The following is a 21,723-nucleotide window of genomic DNA, read 5'->3' as shown; positions in this document are numbered from 1 at the left end:
AATAAAATGCGTGGTATTAATTATTATAAATTATTTTATTTAACAAAAGGATAAATTGCCAGTAAATGAACTGGAAATTTCAGTGAATGAACGAACTCTATCTGGTGCATAAACTCTCGATTCCTATTAATAAATTCTTAAGTATATTTTCGGCTTGGAATTTAAAAAAAAATGTCAGATTTTCGGTTTTTGACTTATTGTATATTTTTTTCTACATTTTGCGCGATAAATCAAAAACTCTTTTACATAATAATAATAAATAAAACCTGTTTTAGAATGTATAATAGAGCCCTTTCATATGATATTATCCCCTTTGGTATAGTTATCTTAGTTTGAAAGTCACCTAAATTTTCTGGAAAACAGTCCAAATGACTACAGAGAAAATGAAACTTAACGCCCTTGTTGCATCCAAGTCGCTGGAAGTGCAACATCAGCTACTGAATGTGTTAAGAGTAGTGAGAATAATATACCGTAACACAAGTGTCTGATGTTATCAGATTTGTTCCTTTGAGCCGAGAAGCCACATGTTCTGATGCTTTTTAGACAATCTAAGATCTCTCATTAAGTGATCCAAATAATTTTGATTGAATGGTCTAAGTTGAGATGTAAAAAAGTCACTACATCGTCACTACCTTCTGAAAGTTCTTGAAATGGTAGATTAGAGGTACTGGGTTGGGGCTGAGGTACAGATTTATCACCAGAAGTCAGAATCGTTCAAATTGCAGACTGCAAGTTACAATAGAGCCGCTTGGAACAATTTTTTTGCTGTTTCTTCTGGTAATATTCACAACGCAGAAATAATAATCATCATGGTGTTTAGATGGTTCGCGCCAAATAATAAATTTTTTTTTTAGTAAAAGTAGTTAACTATTCTTATTTGCTCATAAACGCAACGAGGAAATACAGCTTCCACATATAAAAATTGGAGTCCAGGCCTTGCTGTTAGCTGCTAATGGGTTCTCAAAGTAGCCCGAGTATGCTTGTTTTACTGGGCACAAAAGGAAAGAATGAAAGGAGCTTACCCAGTACATCTTAAAAGATCCGTTATAGATACATGCATCCTGCCATGCCTTACCTATGCCAGCCAAACATGGGTCCAGACAAAGAATATAAAAAGAAATAGTAACTTGCTAAAGGGCGATGGCAAGTTGCATAAATTAAGCAAAAAATATTCAAAGTGAGAATTGAAGACATAAGAAAAAAGACAAAGCCTACAGACACCTTGAGACATGCCCTAAAACTGCAATGCAAATGGTCATATATTGTATCGATTTTTACAGATGAAAGAAGGACAGGTAGGTAGACCGAAGACGCGTTGGTCTAATGCTATTGTGCAAATCGCGAGAGAAAATTAGCTTGATAGTACCAAAGACAGAGAGAAATGGGGATACCCAAGAGGGATCCATATCCAAGAAAGAAGAATACCAGAATAAATATAAAAAAAATTCAAAAGAAAAATAAAACCGATTTCAAAATCACAAACACTAAAAAGTAAAAAATAATTTAAGTTATTGTGGTTTTTGAAGTCGGTTTTATTTTTCTTTTGAAAATTTTTTATTTCAAAATTTTTAGTGGCCCCACTGTACTATAATAATATGCCATGCCCAGCTAAAACCCTACTGTTTACTAAGCAATTACACTGATCGCGAGCAATTTGCTCTTATCCATTGAGGAGTTCTGTTCTCCATCTCAGAAGATATTCATCAGAACTTCATCAAATTTATATGGGACCACCTGCAAAGTATACCTAGCTTTTCAAAAAAAAATAATTTCCAAATCGGTCCAGGCGTCTTTGAGCAATCGGTGAACATACATTAAAAAAAATTGAATTTGCTCTTATCCATTGAGGAGTTCTGTTCTCCATCTTCAAAGATATTCATCAGATCTTTACCAAATTTATATGGGACCACTTGCAAAGTATACCCTATCAAACAAAAAAAAATCCAAATCAGTCCAGGCGTCTTTGAGTAATCGGGGAACATACATAAAAAAAAAGATACCGACGAATTCAGAACCTCTTCCTTTTTTTAAAGTCGGTTAAAAAATACTAAGATTTACTAACATGGTGTTATACCACAGAGTAGCAAACAGAGGCAAAGCTTCTAAGAAGCGAGCAAATTTTATAACTATTTTGGTAGGGTTGGCACTGGAGGATACAATTTAATTAACAATAGTTATTTGTTCAACAAGATGGTAAAGTTTGTTTTTGTTGTGATTGCCTAGTTTAAATATCGATCAATAGATCTAAATATCGATTTTGAACGAAATCAGTCAATTTAGAAAGAATTATAAATCAATCAATCAATCAATCAATCAATTTATTTATTTGCTGATACAGGTATTACAGGTGTAATTATAAAAATAGTCCAGCTGTATCACGCCAAGCTGGCATGCAAATACATTAATTCAAAATAGTGAATAAACAAATTAAATTAAAAGTAAAATTTTCGTTTGTTTGAAATAAATGATGTTATACAATAAAAGGAATTTACAATTCTGAATACTTAATATTAAAAAAAAAAAAAAATAATAATAATAATATTACAGGTCTTAAAAATATTACAAGATTACATAATAAAACAAAAAAGTCATCTTAGATATTCATCAACACTATAAAAGGTATTCTTAGTTAAATATTCAAATAATTTCTTTTTAAGGCCTTGTATTTTATTTACGTTTACAAGTTCTCTTATTTCCAAAGGTAATTTATTTACAATTTTTACTGCCATAACATTAAAACTATTACTGATGAGAGCGGTTCTATGTGACGGGAATCTTAATTTATGTTTTTGTCTTTTATTATCAAATTCTGTAAACATATTTTTATTATTCGCTACAAACAAATAATTTCATAGATATATAATGATGGTACAGTTAATAAACGAAGTTTTTGGAAGTAAGGAATGCAGCTATCTGTCTGGGATAATCTACATATAACTCTCACGCACCTTTTTTGGGCCAGTAACACTCTTTTTATGCCAGATCCATTGCCCCAAAATATTATACCATATCTTAATACAGAGGCTACATGACCATGATAAGCTGTCATTAGTACTTCAGGGCTTACTTTTTTCGCTAAAATGTTCAAACAGTACGCTGCTTGATTGACTCTTTTACAAACATATTCGATGTGTGTTTTCCATGTCAAATTTGAATCGATTTGTAGTCCTAAGAAATTTGTTGTCTCAGTATTATCAATTTTGTTGTCCCTATGGTTAATATTTATGTGATGTTTTTCCTTTTTGCCAACTTAAATGGTGCCAACTTTTTTAAATTTTGGTTTCAGTTTCCTATTTTGTGATCCCAGGGAGCTCTAAATATCGATTTTGAACGAAATCGGTCAATTAACAAAGAATTTCAAAATGGCGTCGACTTTTTTAAATTTTGGTAACAGTTTCTTATTTTTTGATCCCAGGGAGCTCTAAATATCGATTTTGAACGAAATCGGTCAATTAACAAAGCATTTCAAAATGGCGTCGACTTTTTTAAATTTTGGTAACAGTTTCTTATTTCGTGATCCCAGGGAGCTCTAAATATCGATTTTGAACGAAATCGGTCAATTAACAAAGAATTTCAAAATGGCGTCGAATTTTTTAAATTTTGGTAACAGTTTCTTATTTTGTGATCCCAGGGAGCTCTAAATATCGATTTTGAACGAAATCGGTCAATTAACAAAGAATTTCAAAATGGCGTCGACTTTTTAAATTTTGGTAACAGTTTCTTATTTTGTGATCCCAGGGAGCTCTAAATATCGATTTTGAACGAAATCGGTCAATTAACAAAGAATTTCAAAATGGCGTCGACTTTTTTAAATTTTGGTAACAGTTTCTTATTTTGTGATTGCAGGGAGCTCTAAATATCGATTTTGAACGAAATCGGTCAATTAACAAAGAATTTCAAAATGGCGTCGACTTTTTTAAATTTTGGTAACAGTTTCTTATTTTGTGATTGCAGGGAGCTCTAAATATCGATTTTGAACGAAATCGGTCAATTAACAAAGAATTTCAAAATGGCGTCGACTTTTTTAAATTTTGGTAACAGTTTCTTATTTCGTGATCCCAGGGAGCTCTAAATATCGATTTTGAACGAAATCGGTCAATTAACAAAGAATTTCAAAATGGCGTCGACTTTTTTAAATTTTGGTAACAGTTTCTTATTTCGTGATCCCAGGGAGCTCTAAATATCGATTTTGAACGAAATCGGTCAATTAACAAAGAATTTCAAAATGGCGTCGACTTTTTTAAATTTTGGTAACAGTTTCTTATTTTGTGATCCCAGGGAGCTCTAAATATCGATTTTGAACGAAATCGGTCAATTAACAAAGAATTTCAAAATGGCGTCGACTTTTTTAAATTTTGGTAACAGTTTCTTATTTTGTGATCCCAGGGAGCTCTAAATATCGATTTTGAACGAAATCGGTCAATTAACAAAGAATTTCAAAATGGCGTCGACTTTTTTAAATTTTGGTAACAGTTTCTTATTTTGTGATCCCAGGGAGCTCTAAATATCGATTTTGAACGAAATCGGTCAATTAACAAAGAATTTCAAAATGGTGTCGACTTTTTAAATTTTGGTAACAGTTTCTTATTTCGTGATCCCAGGGAGCTCTAAATATCGATTTTGAACGAAATCGGTCAATTAACAAAGAATTTCAAAATGGCGTCGACTTTTTTAAATTTTGGTAACAGTTTCTTATTTTGTGATCCCCAGGGAGCTCTAAATATCGATTTTGAACGAAATCGGTCAATTAACAAGGAATTTCAAAATGGCGTCGACTTTTTAAATTTTGGTAACAGTTTCTTATTTCGTGATCCCAGGGAGCTCTAAATATCGATTTTGAACGAAATCGGTCAATTAACAAAGAATTTCAAAATGGCGTCGACTTTTTTAAATTTTGGTAACAGTTTCTTATTTTGTGATCCCAGGGAGCTCTAAATATCGATTTTGAACGAAATCGGTCAATTAACAAATAATTTCAAAATGGCGTCGATTTTTTTAAATTTTGGTAACAATTTCCTGTTTTGTGATCCTAGGGATCCTCAGATATTGATTTTGAACAAAATCTATGACAGTTCAAGAAAATAGATTTTAAACACTATTTAAATTATTATCATTAACATTAAATTAAATGAAAACACGACGCGCGACGTGTACTGCAGCCCCTGAACTTGAGCACAGGCCGAGCCGGTATAAACCGATTTCTCTCCGTACGCGACGTAGCGCCTGTGCTCACGCACACACGCGCCTCAAGCTTGTAGTAGTGTACCTATCGTAGCGCGCTTGTATGAAGCTTTGACTCTGTTCGCTACTCATGTGGTTATACAACGCAATACCACACTGACAAACACTCGTACAAACATACAACACACTCACACACACACATGGACGCACGCACACGCACTTTTGAACGGTTTGAACGGAACACGGTTTTGAAATTGAAATTGAAAAAAGTGTAAGAATTTGTAAGAAAATATTTAAAAAAGGTATATCAGCCGGTTTTTTATTCCAGCTCTTAATACATGTAAAAACGTCCAATCTGTTCATTTACTCGAGCCTTTACCCTAGTACCTAATTATATCGACCGCCCCATATCAAAACAAAGTAAATGTCATTTTTCCGAAAATCGTTTTATGTCATAAGCCTAACTTTCATAGTATGTCCCGTTGTATTGTAAGGACACCCACATTAAAGTAAAATTAAAAGCTAGTAAGTCGCTTTGACCATTTTAAAACATAGTAAGTCTTTGAACTGGCTAGGTTTTTATAGATTAATGCGCCTTACTAAGTTTTTAAAAGGAATTAGATTAAATAAAATAAATATCACCCATTATCTAAATACCATGTCAAAACAGTAAATACTTAATAATGCATTAAAACTTAAAAGTAAGATAGGAAAAGTCAATGACCTCTACATGTCAACTGTTAAAATATGGTTTGCAAGGGAAATACTTTGCATACTTACATAATGTTTTTAGGGTTCCATATCTCAAAAGGAAACACGGGACCCTTATAGGATCACTTTGTTGTCTGTCTTTCTGTCCGTCTGTCCGTCTGTCGTGTCTGTCAAGAAAACCGATAGGGTATTTCCCGTTAACCTAGAATTATGGGCAGGTAGATAGGTCTCAACTCTCATAGCCCAAGTAAAGGAATAAATCCGAGAACAAATTTCGTGATTCTAGATCAACGGGAAGTACTGTATAGGTTTTCTTGACGGACGGACGGACAAATGGACAGACAGCAAAGTGGTCCTTTAAGAGCTCCGTTTTTCATTTTGAGGTACAGAACCCTAAAAAAGAAAATGATGCACATGTAATGAATAAATGTGTTGGCCAGTCTTCACACTAAAATATTTAAACCCCTTTAATTTAAAAACTGTCATAGCCTAGTGGTTAGAACGTCCGCCTCCTAATCGAAGGTCGGGGGTTCGATCCCGGAATCACGCACTACTAACTTTTCAGTTATGTGCGTTTTAAGCAATTTAATATCACTTGCTTTAACGGCGAAGGAAAACATCGTGAGGAAACCTGCATACCTGCAAGTTTTCCATGTTCTCAAAGGTGTGTGAAGTATGCCATTCCGCATTGGACCAGAAAGAACTACGGCCTAAACTTCTTTTGAATTTAAACCACTTACTAGGTTTTGATCTGAGAAAGAAATTTGACATTAATTGACAAAATTGAGAGACCTAAGCTTGTATAAGAACACAGAAGTGTCATAATTCGTGTTCACTTTGCCTAACGTCTCTCAGAGAGCAGAGAGAGATTTAAACTGTTTCTTATAATCACTGGCCATATTTCAAATGCGAAAGTGTGTTTGTTGGTTTAATATTCAATCACGCTGCAACGGAGCAACCAGTCGACGTGGTTTTTTGCATGGATACATTTAAAGACCTTGAGAGTGACATCTCTCTCCGCATCGTATTCTTTATTGCTGAGGGTTGTGACCTCTTTCCATTATTCCTACATCTAATGGTAGGTTTTCTTGGGATAATAATGCAGTGGGTTCAAAGAGCCTACGGAACTCGACTAGAAAAACGAGATTTTGACACTTAGGTTTAACGGTTATGAATTAGTTATTAATATCAGTGATAAAATTGATTAGGGCTGTCAGGTAAAATGACATTTATCTCGGAAAATCAAAGAGTGTCCACGAGATTTTTTTCCAAGTTTGCGCTACTAACTACATATATTATGAAGAGGAAAGGTTTGTTTGTTTGTTATCGATAAACTCTGAAACTACTGAACTACTTGCACTAAAGACATAATCATCAACATCAACCGACAGACGTCCACAGTGAACATAGGTCTTTAATAGGGTCTTCCACATGCTACGGGTTTGCGCCGCCTGAATCTTTGCGCTTGCGCTTGACGACAATCATGCTTTAAAGAAAGCAATGATGAGGTCCAAGTTGGAGCACGCTTACCTAGAAGATGCCTATTCACTCTTGGCTTGCAGGTATCTAAGGTATATATGGCAGGAAACACGGCCGCCGAAATGGCGTTCCAACCTTTAGGCTCTCCCCATTGCCCGCAGCATGAATCTGAGCTTTCTTATGAGACCCATGGTTATATTATGTACATATAATATCTCATAAGAAAGCTCTAACACACAATCCAGCTAAGTAAGTCCAATTTCGAAAAAAGCTAGCTAGCCGACAAATCTAACTCAGGCAGCCTTCGGGAACCTTCGAGATGTCTCTGTCCAAAATTCTTTAATGCTTGAAGAACAGTCTTTGAATAGTGCATATTGTCAGTGATGAAATATGGATCCGAAATATAGGTCTTTTTTTTGTACACAGGAAATGCCTGACGCATACCCCTCCGTCATGTGGGGCTTGCACCAAACTTGCACTACTACGAAATCCATTTCGGAACACGGCACCCGGAACGAGGCGCGCTATCTCCTAACATAGGTATAATACCTATTTAGAACACTTATTATCTGTCATCATAATCTATGACAACCTCCGAGTATTTACCTGGTAAAACCGTAACTTTAGAATAAAATTTAGTATATAAGCAGGCTTCATTTAGAAATGAAAAAATCCCTATTTTATTTTTCAACGATTATAAACACAACTTTCATTCAAAAATAATAAGCTTAAATTCATTTTAAATAATATTTTGCGACGAAATGACGCGCACAGTCCTTCCGCCATTAGAGTCCAGTGGACACTGAATTCCATAGAGCGCCTGCAAGAAAATAAATAGCACAGGAAGTTTTTTGGTTAGTTTTAGATTATTTAAGAAACGAAAAACATTTAGTATAAAACTAACAGTTAAAATTGATTGCTAAACCTAAACATATCATTTTCTGGAGGTTGGCTTCAAAATATCAAGATGTTAAAGAAAACTTTTACAGAACAAGTTGCGAACAGCAATGTTTTCAACTTGGTTTTTTTTTTTATTGGGATAATGTACACTAAATAAAAAGAGGCCCTTATAATCTTCACAAACTGAAGTTTTTAATTGCATGTATTTAATAGCTGTTAATGCTTTAGAAAAATAAACAATTTACTTCAAAGTACAGCATTTTTGCGATTTGTCAAATAGCAATTACCTTAAAAGAAAATAATAATATTATATAGGTACCTAAAATTCCTTTCTTTCTTTTCTTTTTTTTTTATTGTTTTCATTTTCATTTGTTTCATTCACATCATTACTTATATTAATTGTAAACACAGATCGCCATCCTCTGTAAACTGTGAAAGTATATGTGAGGATGGCGAGTTTACTGTAAACTATTACCTAGGTATTGTGCTCTAATACCTAGTAATATATAATACCCTAGGTTTAGGTATTGAAATCAAACAACACTACTTCCATATCGAATCGAATTGAGTTCAATACGAATTAAACAGATTGGTATTTCGATTTACGATTACCTACCTACCACGTTTTCTATTAATATATATTTTTACAAATAAAAATATTTTTACTCAATCAAACGTTTACAAGAACTTTTAAATCGTCAAATGCATCTACTACTGGTTCGGAAAGCCTTTTCTACTGAGGAGAGTTGATCATGGACCATAATATTAATACCTAGGACCTAGGTACTTGCGAGACAAGTTAGCCTACTAATGTAACTTGCCGTTTCAACTAGTTTATGCTTAATGTAGGATAACATAAATAGTTTTATTACTTATGCCACTTAAACAGAACTTTAAATGCATTTTTTACGATAGTAATAACAAATCTGATTTACATAGAAACCATAGGTATTTCGTTTTGGAAAATGTTTGCTCTATTAATAATGTAGGCGTCTAATTTTTTTCCTATACATACCTACTTTGATTGCTAGAACCAAATTTAACTCTCTCACTTAGTCTTATCATTTATCTTATCTTAGTTTTATTATTTAAATAAACTATTGAAGTAACAGTGATTGGATTGAAATAATAAAAAAAAAAAGTTTGGCAGCGGTGGGATTCGAACCCACGCCTCCGAAGAGACTGGTGCCTTAAACCAGCGCCTTAGACCGCTCGGCCACGCTACCATGTGCAAGGCTACTCGAAATAGTACAACATATCCCAAACAAAGTAAAAGTTGTAATAATGATGCTATTTTTACTGCATGCGCCATAATAAAATCTTTTCCTATAGAATACTGCATAGCAGTTTATTGTATAACTAACTGACTGCTTCTTCGCTCGATTGCAGTAAGATGGGACGATCGCAATCGGGATTGGCTAAAACACATTGTTGCAACAAGAATACCGTAGGACTTCGTCTGTGGTGGCGTTTGCTGGCGCGCGTGTTGTAACTTTTTAACCCCCGACCCAAAAAGAGGGGTGTTATAAGTTTGACGTGTGTGTCTGTGTATCTGTGTATCTGTGTATCTGTCTGTGGCATCGTAGCGCCTAAACGAATGAACCGATTTTAATTTAGTTTTTTTTGTTTGAAAGGTGGCTTGATCGAGAGTGTTCTTAGCTATAATCTAAAAAAATTGGTTCAGACGTTTAAGAGTTATCAGCTCTTTTCTAGTTTTCTTGTAGAAAAGAAGGTTAGATAACCGTTAAGTTCATAATATTATGTCAATAGACAAATGTCAAGCTGTCAAGATGGACGTTGCCTAAATACATAATTATTTATTTGAAAATGATGTTTTGGAAAACCTAAATACTTTGGATCGTCGGGGGTGTTATAAATTTTTAATTTACACTTGTTATTGGAGTGTTTTTTTTTTTGTTAAAACTGACTGGAAAGTGCTCTAAGGGGTGCCGTGCGTATGTCGGCGAGCGCCGGCACAGACGGGGTCCATACTTGTATAGTTTAACTAACTTGTTACAAATAACTACAAACTTGGCATTGGCTAATCATTGTAAAAGCCAGATGAGAGAGAAAAAAAAAAAAGAATACCGTAAGTTCAGCCAATCACAACAATTGCGATTGACCAAAATGATTGATGCAATCGTCCTACGAGTACATAGCACAGTCAGGTTAATAACTCTCGTATTGGAAAACATTGAACATTCCTATTTAACTATCTATACCTATGGAATCAAAATATATGTATTTCATCACACTTCACATCGCACTAATATTATAAAGGCGAAAGTTTGTATGTGTGTGTGTGTGTGTGTGTGTATGTTTGTTACTTCTTCACGCAAAAACTACTGGACGGATTGGGCTGAAATTTAGAATGGAGATAGATTATACCCTGGATTAGCACATAGGCTACTTTTTATCCCGGAAAATCAAAGAGTTCCCACGGGAATTTTAAAAAACCTACATCCACGCGAACGAAGTCGCGGGTATCAGCTAGTATTGAATCAAAATATATGTATTTCACAATACCTATAGGTAGCGAAAAGTCACTCATATTCCTAGTTTGCCTACCTACCTACCTACCTACTTCATGTTAGAAAGATGTTTAAGAGTCTTCAAGCACTAACTGCTAAGAACTGCATTGTTTGGTGTGAGTGCAGTTTTTAAGTAAAGTAGATTCCTACATTCCTACTTAGTAGGTATAGAATTACCTATAGGTACTAATTCTACCACTCCACTCTCGACCCACTAACACATTTTTGCTTTTGCGTATAGCGCAAAATAAAATTTCAAAAACATTTCTTTTCACAACATTTTTATACGTATTGGCGTCACTCAGAAAAGCAGGTATTATTTAAATATTTTATCGAATTATTGGAATGTCCTCTCAAACCAACACAAAAAACACAAGTTCAATGTGTAGAGGTTATCCGAGAGTTTTAATCTAAACAAACTAATGCCAAAATAAATAATTTAATTAGAGCGTGATTGCTACCACAACATCTAATTATTCAGTTCACAATCCAAATACCGAAAATATGCGATATCGCTCCGAATCTCGGAAGGAGACTAAACTAAAACCTTCGAAACACCCGTATTTATGCAAGTTCAATCTTGTTGGCCTCCTAGCAACAGATTGTATGACATCGAATGAGCCAAATATCGATTTTATCAAACTACCTGCATTAGATAAATTAATAATTTTATATTATTTTTGACAACTCAAATCAATTTTTATAAATAACCTTACATACGACAAACAGGAGAGAGGTGTGTTTGTGTGTGTGTCGGTTCATGGGTTCCCTCATAATTGTCAAACTAATTCTAAATTCAGTCGATTTCCTGACCTTCGTTGAGCTAAGTATTCCGAATCGGACAAATTCAAAGATTTTAAACTTATTTAGGTTGGTAGGTACTTTATTGAGTAGTTAGTACTTACGGTGGCTATTTTCCCCCAATTCAGTTCCAAATTCAATTCCACCAGTTCAATTCAACTTCAAAAAACCGCCAAACAATTAAAGATCAATTGAAAATAAAAAAAAATCTGTTTTAGAATGTACAAGTAAAGCCCTTTCATATGATACCCCACTTGATATAGTTAGTTAGTATGGACAGACGGACAGATGGACAGACAGACAGACAGACAATAAAGTGATCCTGTAAGGGTTCCGTTTTTTTGATGTAGGTACGGAACCCTAAAAAAGGAGACGGTTCACAATTCGGCACATACTTATTAATTTTTTTCAAGTATCGATTAGGTATTCTCATTTCGTTGCTTTAGTTTTAAGTTTACGTAATTAATTATTATTTATTATAGCCATTACGTTATTAATATCTTACAATTCCAACAGTTGACAATAATGTAAGTACAGTGTAAGAACAATAGTAGGTACCTATTTTGAATAAATGATTTGACTTTAACTTTGACTGAATTTCATCAAAATTGGTGCAGTAACAGATAGTCGTTGGTTTGATGATTATAAAAATTGGAGCGAGGTTAGGTATTGCATATGAGTGTTGAATGAAGTCAATAATGTTTTTGTAAAATGATTAGATAGAGATGATCTACTTTAAAAAAAGCGCGTTTTAACCGGATTACAAAAAAAAGAGAATCAGCATGTTTATTATTATACGAATTACGATCAACGATGCATCTTTATTCTATAGTCTGTAACTATCACAGAATTCAGAAAAATATAGAAATGGTGAAGGCTGTAAGGCCCTAGGAAGGACATAAGTTACTTTGATGTTGAAAAAAAAGAGTTCCCACGGGATTCTTACCCACCTTAATCCACGTGGATGAATTTGTGGGCATACATATTATTTGATACAGAGAAAGCTTGCATCCTGGAGACGGGCATATATTATTACCATATTATTACTAATTGATGCCCGCGACTTAGTTCGCGTGGGTAGGTATAGGTTTTTAAAATCCGATTCTACATAGGTAAATCTTAGAATCATAATTTTACACCTACGGTGGACACTTTGTAGTCCAACTTCGTCGTGGTTTTTTTAGGGGATTCACAAGATATGAGGCCCCTTAGATCCGAGGCTTGTGACGTATTCTCTCCATTTAGCTCTTTCTGTTACCTTATTTCGAACTCTGTGGTACCTGTTTGTTTGATTTTAAGTTTTCAGATGACCGATAAGAAGTTGTAAAGCCACTTCAAAATCGTGTTACTAGATATTTTGTTTTGAACTAAAAACGATAATCACTCAAGACTCGGTACACTTTATTTTTGTTTCATATCTCTTAATCCTACCAATCTAATAAAAACTTGGCTAGACGTAAGACGTAACGGAAGCGACTGCAACGTGTTAATGCGGCTCTAAAGCGGAATTTACATTACGAAATTAGTGTCAACACATTAATTTCATTAGCAATTGCATGTGTAAACGCCTAATTTCGTAATGCATGCATAAGGAAATCAGACGTTTGCACATGCAATTGATAATGATATTAATGTCGTGACACTAATTGCATGCCACTAATTTCGTAATGTAAATTCCGCTTAAAGGCTCGAATTCCGCTTTAGGCGTAATGCACACCGACAGAGCCGATGGCATGGTGGCTTTCTTGATAAGAACTTGATTTTAATTAGGTAGCTAGGTACAATGTTGGCGGCAGGCGCGGCGAGTGCCCTTTTCTCAGTCCTCTGTTTCTCTGAGTTCTGAAAGATTTCCCGAAAAGCATTCTTCAAAAGTCAAAAGTCAAATCATTTATTCAAGAGAATTGGAAAATAAAAATTATATATTTTTTTTAGCTTAACTTTTTACTGACGTCATTTATTTACGGAAGGCGTACAACTCGAAAAACGAGAAATGTTTTCAATTTTATTAACTTATTTTTTTTTCTCGCATATATTATTCTACTTTTATATTAAAAAATTGAAAAATATTTTGACGTTTACGCCTAGTGACGTCACGGCTGAACCTATTTTCTTCGATTATAGCTAAGAACACTCTCGATCAAGCCACCTTTCAAACAAAAAAAACTAAATTAAAATCGGTTCATTCGTTAAGGAGCTACGATGCCACAGACAGATACACAGATACACACGTCAAACTTATAACACCCCTCTTTTTGGGTCGGGGGTTAAAAATTATTATTTATAGCATTAAACAGGTGCGGCGCATTCCTAGATTACTTACTAGATATAGGATAAACTGCGCATCACTTAATAATTTTATTTGTGTCACGGATTAGTACTTGATAACAAGTACCTAGGTAGACCGTCTATCTACAATATGCATTTAACGATAAGTGCTAAATATACTTTAATTGAAATAATATCGATTATCGAGGAGCCGATTCCAATAGGCGTCGACCAGTCCGCGAACTATGTATCAGAATTAAAAAAAAAATTGCATAACTTGACTGGGAGAAGCTTTCAGCGGACCAATCAGATTATTGATATTTATTTTTATTTATATTTATATTTATTAAAGTTATAGAATGTACAGGGCATTTTTGTTACATATTTTTATAGATGACGTGAAAAAATTTATAACTTGATCTGTCATATAATCTGATTGATCTGTTTTTAACCCCCGACCCAAAAAGAGTGGTGTTATAAGTTTGACGTGTGTATCTGTGTATCTGTTTATCTGTGTATCTGTGTATCTGTCTGTGGCATCGTAGCGCCTAAACGAATGAACCGATTTTAATTTAGTTTTTTTTTGTTTGAAAGGTGGCTTGATCGAGAGTGTACTTAGCTATAATCCAAGAAAATCGGTTCAGCCGTTTGAAAGTTATCAGCTCTTTTCTAGTTACTGTAACCTTCACTTGTCGGGGGTGTTATACATTTTTAATTTACTAAATTTTATATTTATTAAAGTTATAGAATGTACAGGGCATTTTTGTTACATATAGATGACGTGAAAAAATTTATAACTTCATCTGTCATATAATCTGATTGATCTGTCTGTTAAACATAGGTATCTAACTAATATCTTCGCTTTGATGGATACCTGGTCTAGTAAGGAAAATGGTAACAACCACAAACAACATAGGTACGTAATAAGAGTAAATAAAGAAGAGAATTTATGATTATGGTATCCTTCATGTATCTAAAAATAGCACTATTTATACTTTATGTCAAGATTATGTGTTCATCCATAGACAAGCGCTCAACCACAGATCAGAGATTACGCCTGTAAATCAATTCACTGACAATTCGTGACATGAATAGCATTACTACAGACATATGGGGGTATTTACCTAATACTAAAGCTGCAATAAATGCAGTTTACATTTTATTGAACCGACAGGTACCATATCAATGCACTGATAATATTCAAAATTTGAGTTCAGAATAATTACTCATAATATTGTGTTTGTTTGTTGGCATATTGGTTTGTAGTTTAATTAATATAGTGCAAGCTGAATATATTAAATAAATAATTGATAATAATCATTAGTTTTGTATTGTCTCAGAAATTATGTTGATAATTTTCTTCGTTTTTATTACTTATGTAAAATTGTAATAAATCATTGTCATACGCAATCGTCTTATTGCATCATAAAAGTCGTAACAATTCAATGAAAACGGGCTTTCAAAGATTTTCCTTTTCAACGGGATCGTGCTCTGCATAGCCAAGCTGCCGTAAAACAAAAGGTTCTATATAATCGCGCAAAAGGCGAGGTAAAACCGCGGTGAACCCTAAAGTGGGGAATGGATTTCCCCACTGCATATTTTTTTGACGTGACAACGTCTTATAATTCGATAGTCTAGATAGCTTAATCTTAAAGTCAAAGTCAAAGTCAAATCATTTATTCAAAGTAGGTACAATTGTTCTCCTTTTGATGGTCGAAATTAGATAAATCATGTACATATTTTTTACATAGGCACCTATACGACGTCCATCATACGACATCGTCGTATCGCTTATAAAAAGTCGAAACAATTCAATGTAAACGGGCGTTCAAAGATTTTCCTTTTCGACAAGATCGTGCTCGGCATAGACAAGGTGCCATGAAACAAAAGGTTCTATAATCAATGGCGAGGTAAAACCGCGGTGAAACATAATGTGGGTAAATGGATTCCCCACACTGCATGTTTTATCCTATTGGTTTTCACATGGTACCGGAAATAATCACACTAATATTATAAAGGCGAAGGTTTGTGTGTATGTTTGTTACTCTTTCACGCAAAAACTACTCGGATTTGGATGAAATTCGGAATGGAGATAGATTATGCCCTGGATTAACATATAGGCTACTTGTTATCCCGGAAAATCAAACAGTTCCTACGGGATTTTCCTTAATGCACGCGGACGAAGTCGCGGGCGTCAGCTAGTCTTTGATAGTATAACAACTAGGAACTCGTATCTACTTAATAGTTTCCGAAATTCTTTCTTAGCGGATGTCTACGTTATAATACTCTATTTATGCATGCCTTTAGGCCTATCCGTCTAGTTTGAGCTGTGCGTTTATAGATCAGTCAGCCAATTTGTCCTTTTATATATTTAGATAATTACTATCAGAAAACCTTAATTTCACAAATCGAACTCGAAAGTGCCTATATCTGGAGATAAGTATTAAAACGAGGCGTTTTTGAGTGGGTCACGTAGCTACTTGATTTCCAAATACGATACAGGTAAGTATTTGGTCAATAATCACACTAATATTATAAAGGAGAAAGTTTGTATTTGTGTGTGTGTGTGTGTGTATGTTTGTTACTCCTTCACGCAAAACTACTGGACGGATTGGGCTGAAATTTAGAATGGCAATAGATTATACCCTGGATTAGCACATAGGCTACTTTTTATCCCGGAACATCAAAGAGTTCCCACGGGAATTTTAAAAAACCTACATCCACGCGAACGAAGTCGCGGGTATCAGCTAGTAGATGATACGTATTACTTGCAGTTTATGATATCATCATTTGGTACTTTAGGTAGTCATCAACAATTTAGCTGTTGGTAAAACCTGGTAAAAGAGTGAAGATGTGATAGCCCAGTGGTTAGGACGTCCGCCGCCTAATCGGATGTCGAGGGTTCGATCCCGGGCACGCACCTCTAACTTTTCAGTGTGTTTTTAACCCCCGACCCAAAAAGAGTTATGAGTTTGACGTGTGTATCTGTGTATCTGTCTGTGGCATCGTAGCTCCTAAACTAATGGACCGATTTTAATTCAGTTGTTTTTGTTTGAAAGGTGGCTTGATCGAGAGTGTTCTTAGCTATAATCCAAAAAAATCGGTTCAGCCGTTTGAAAGTTATCAGGTCTTTTCTAGTTACTGTAACCTTCACTTGTCGGGGGTGTTATAAATTTTTAATTTACACTTGTAAGTTATTAAACATAACTTGCTTTAACGGTAAAGGAAAACATAGTAGGAAACCTGCATGTCTGAGGGTGCTCTTTAATATTCTTAAAGGTGTCTGAAGTCTCCCAATCTGTCTGCCAGCGTCCAAACCTTTCTCACTCTGAGAGAATACTCGTGCTCTGTAGTGAGCCGGCCATGGGGTCATGGGGTGATGATGATGGAGTATGTGGTCGATAGACGGTAGGTACCTATTCAGTTCATGATATCATTAGGTAGTCATCAACATAGTCGCCGTGGGTAAAACCTGGTAAAAGAGTAAAAGTGCATTGTTTTGATACAAATGCGGAAAATACCGTACGATAGGTAAGTGTGTTATAGTGTGATGGGGAAAGGAAGATGTTACTGGCACAGTCATGTAAGTTTTCTTTTTTAAAGCGAAACGCACACCTGCATATCCGGCATCTTTTTCATCATCTATTAAAAGTATGCTCCTGAAAAAATCAGTCAAGTGCGAATCGGACTCGCACACGAAGGGTTCTGTACCATTAATAGAAATTACACTTTTTTTTTAATGTTCATGGGGGTATTTTTGAAATTCTTATTATTTGTTGTTATAGTGGCCATAGAAATACACATTCTATCTCTCTACCTATTACGGTTCATGAGAAACAGCCCGCTGACCGACAAACAGACGGACGGACAGACGGACGGACGGACAGCGGGTTTTAGTAATAGGGTCCCGTTGGCAACCTTCGGATATGGAACCCTAAAAGCGATAAATAAAACATAATATAATTATTTTTCGTATCAATAGATATAACTTTTTAATTCATAATTTTTAGCACCAGTATCATTGCCCATTAATGATTTATGATTGTGATTATAAAAAATTAACCTGCCCACTTTTTTGATACCACAAAAACTAGATAAGTAATTCAAAATAGATATTTAAATAGATACGTATAGTTAGTACATGTGATAATAATTATGACACTTTCAAATAATTTCATACAAGTCATAAACAATTATAAATACTAGGTAAAAATCCAGCTAAGCCAATGATAAATAATAATTAACAATAATTATCAAATTTTTGCACTAGATAATTAATTTAAAAGAAATTTTACTGCGACTTAAGATTTTATCGGTACAACAAACGAAATCAACATGTTTTATAGATTTACTTACACAAAATTAAAGAAAGTATTTACACAAACAAAACACAAAAAAGAAATTAATTTCTATCATTAAAAATTAGATATTTACAGTGTAATTGATATAAAGCCAAGTTTACATTACGAATTTAGTGGCATGAAATTAATTTCATGAAATTAAGTTCATAATATTAAGCTCTTTCACATGGTCCCTACCTACCCGGAGGCCCTACTCAAGGGGGCAAGCTACCATCAAACGCAGTTCGCCCGATTCTCCTGTGGTCCATGGGATAAGTCTTCGGCTTCCTCTTTCAACCTCTCCGCTGCCTCCTTCTGCGTCATGACTCCAGCTGGTGCAGTCCTGGTGGTGAATGGAATTTCCATATCTCCACGGAGACTAAGCCAACTACGTTCAAGTCTCATGTAAACTGAGTTAGGTTGGGACCATTTTGCGGGAAATTGCACCCTCTAGTAATACAACACTGTTAACAACTCTCTGAGAAATGTAATTTGATAATGTTAATAGTTTATACAAGTGGGTCTAAAAGAGCGGCTTGTATACCTAAACTTTCATCTTACAAGGATTCGGGACTTCCCGACTCCTAACACTTTTACCTGTAGGTCCATGCTTGTAGCAAACAACGGTAAAGTACCTCTAAGTATAAAGAATTTAAGAACCAATCAAAAACGATCTTTTGACACACCTCAGAGAATTCAAGGACCTTACAATTTATCGATAACACCTGTTATATAATATAACAGTAAGCATCAAAAACTTATACACTACTCACTAGCTAATTGCTGTTTAATTACGAATATAAGCTTTTCATAAATGTATTCGTAGGGTTTCTCTTTCAGACAAAATTCTAAAGTTATGCCTTATTCGGTTAGAAGTATTTTGCGAGTAACCAGAGGAAAAAATTACAAGGGTAAAATTAACACTGAAAGTTTTTACAATTTTTTGAAATAGAAATAGAAATTAGGCAGTGAGAAAAGATGCCGATGAACACTCGTCACATAAAGAAGTCTTTGGGAGCTATACATACATACACATCAATGAATCGTCTACAATACAAGTGAATCACTGAAAATTCAAAGAGAAATATACATAGGTGCCTTAGTATTGATTACTTGTATAAATAGTACGTAGGTACTCCATAATAATTTAGTTGCAATAAAAATAAGAACTCATTGTGAAAATACAATGGGTCCACAGGTGAAATACCTACTGTGAACAAAGCCTTGCGGGTTATACCAAACATAAAGATGTACCTACCTAACTACGCATCATACCTTATGCCCCAATGTATCAACGGTAAAGTCCCCGCGTATAAGCCTGCAGTCTATAAGGAAAAGATGTGCACTGCCTGAACGAATTTATGTATGCCGAGGCTTAAACTTGTTTTTTTAACATTTTGAAAATCCCCCGACAGGCCCGCAGTTATATTAATCCTAAGGAAGAGTAATTTTAGAACTACGCACATCTTTAGATACGGATAACAGTAAATATAGACTTTACAATTTAAATATATTGTAGATTGGTGGTTGTAAAATTAAGAAACATTGTTTCGCCACGAATCTACATTCGCAAGGACCTCCTGCAGAAGTTCTCATAGGCGTGTGAAGTCTGCCAATCTTCACTTGGATAGCATGGTGGACTATGTCCTCGACCCAGCTTATTCTCAGTGGAGACCGTACTCAGTAGTGGACCAGATGATGATAAACTGTCTAACAATTTTTATTTTTATCTATTTTAGTCAGCAGACATCTTTTTATCGAAAAGATGTTGACTACTCATAAAAATTACTCATAACATTAGTAATATTTCTCGGTACATTAATGTACAGAGTTTCCACGCTCCTTATACACTAATTTACCATTTTATGACCACCTTATCAATAGCAGATAATGCCTACGATAACAGTTTCAGACCGACTTTACTAATATCCACTTGATAATACGAAAGAAAATGTTGATTGCACGGACTTGGAATATATCTAGATGCTATATCTCCATTACATAGCATGAAAAATCGGCCAAGTGCGAGTCGGACTCGCGCATAAAGAGTTCTGGTACCACCGTACAAAATAGATAGATGAAATCTTTATTGCACACAAAAACATGAAAAGGAACACAACACAAAAGAAAGACACAGCAAAAAAAAACAATTGTGTGCAAAGGCGGCCTTATAGCTTAGTTAGAGCAATCTCCACCAAGCAACCTTTGCTGAAAGGAGAAGCTAGTGTTGAAAATAATGAACTTTTTAATTTATTAAATTTACATGACACCCATTTTGAAATTTTTATTATTTGCTGTTATAGCGACAATAGAAATATACATTCTGTAAAAAATTGTAATCTCTCCATAATATTATGGTTCACGAGATACAGTCCGCTGACAGACAGACAGACGGATAGCGGAGACTTATTGACACTCTTCGGGTACAGAGCGCTAAAATATATCATGCTTATTTTTTCCTATTCTTACTTGCAACTTTGCTTCCCGCTAAAGCCCACTTCTCCCCAAGAAATCGCCAAGACTATTGGTCTTCTAGAAAGTAAAAAATCCCCCGGTTTTGACCTCATATCACCAAGACTATTAAAAGAGCTACCTAAAAAGTGTCTAGTGTTTTTGGCCAATCTCTTTAATGCCATATTCCGAACAAGTCACTTTCCAGACATATGGAAAGTGTCCCAAGTAGTTATGATTCCTAAACCAGGCAAACCTGTGGAAGAAACCTCGTCCTACCGCCCCATCAGTCTAACACCGGTATTATCTAAACTGTGGGAAAGAATATTCTTGACCAGATTAAAACTTAGTTTAGATGAATTCAGAATAATACCTGAGCACCAGTTCGGCTTTCGCCAACGACACTCGACGGTGGAGCAAGTACATAGAGTTTATCACACGGTTCGGCAATGCCTTGAAAAAAAGGAGTACTGTTCTGCAGCCTTTCTCGATATTCAGCAAGCTTTCGACAAGGTTTGGCATAGAGGCCTTCTCTGTAAGATCAAGCAACTCTTACCACACTCCATGTTTCTGATATTAGAATCATACTTAAAAGACAGATTTTTTCAAGTGAAACAGCATGACGCGAGATCTGGCTTATATGCCTGCTCTGCCGGAGTACCCCAGGGGTCTGTTCTGGGTCCTATCTTGTACAACATCTTCACATGTGACTTGCCTCTTTCACCGAATGTCACAGTTGCAACTTTCGCTGATGATGCTGCCTTTCTCTCTTGCAGTAAAGACCCAGTCCAAGCAAGCAATCAGTTGCAAAAACAACTGGATGAAACAAACCGATGGTTAAACAAGTGGCGTATTAAACCCAGCACACTTAAATCACAGCACATGACCTTCGCCCTAAAAAATGGTGACTGTCCACCTGTAAAACTAGGTAAAGATACATTACCCGAAACAACATGTGTCAAGTACCTAGGTTTCCACATGGACCGACGTCTCACTTGGAAGGTTCATATCAAGCACAAGCGCGATGAGCTTAACAATCGCTTTAGAAACCTACTCTGGCTCTT

The 21,723-nt window shown here is 35.1% G+C and overlaps 1 non-coding gene across 1 annotated transcript; it reads right to left on the bottom strand.

The window, feature by feature from the left end:
• Positions 1-9,415: 9,415 nt before the first annotated feature.
• Trnal-aag lies at positions 9,416-9,497 on the bottom strand. The gene has a single exon. It is a non-coding gene; the product is annotated as a tRNA-Leu (tRNA).
• Between the last annotated feature and the right edge of the window lie 12,226 nt (positions 9,498-21,723).

Source organism: Maniola jurtina, chromosome 23 (genome assembly GCF_905333055.1).
Source record: "Maniola jurtina chromosome 23, ilManJurt1.1, whole genome shotgun sequence".
In the NCBI taxonomy this organism is placed as follows: domain Eukaryota; kingdom Metazoa; phylum Arthropoda; class Insecta; order Lepidoptera; family Nymphalidae; genus Maniola; species Maniola jurtina.
The sequence above is the reverse complement of the archived record's forward strand: the minus strand, read 5'-3'. Positions and strand labels throughout refer to the sequence as shown.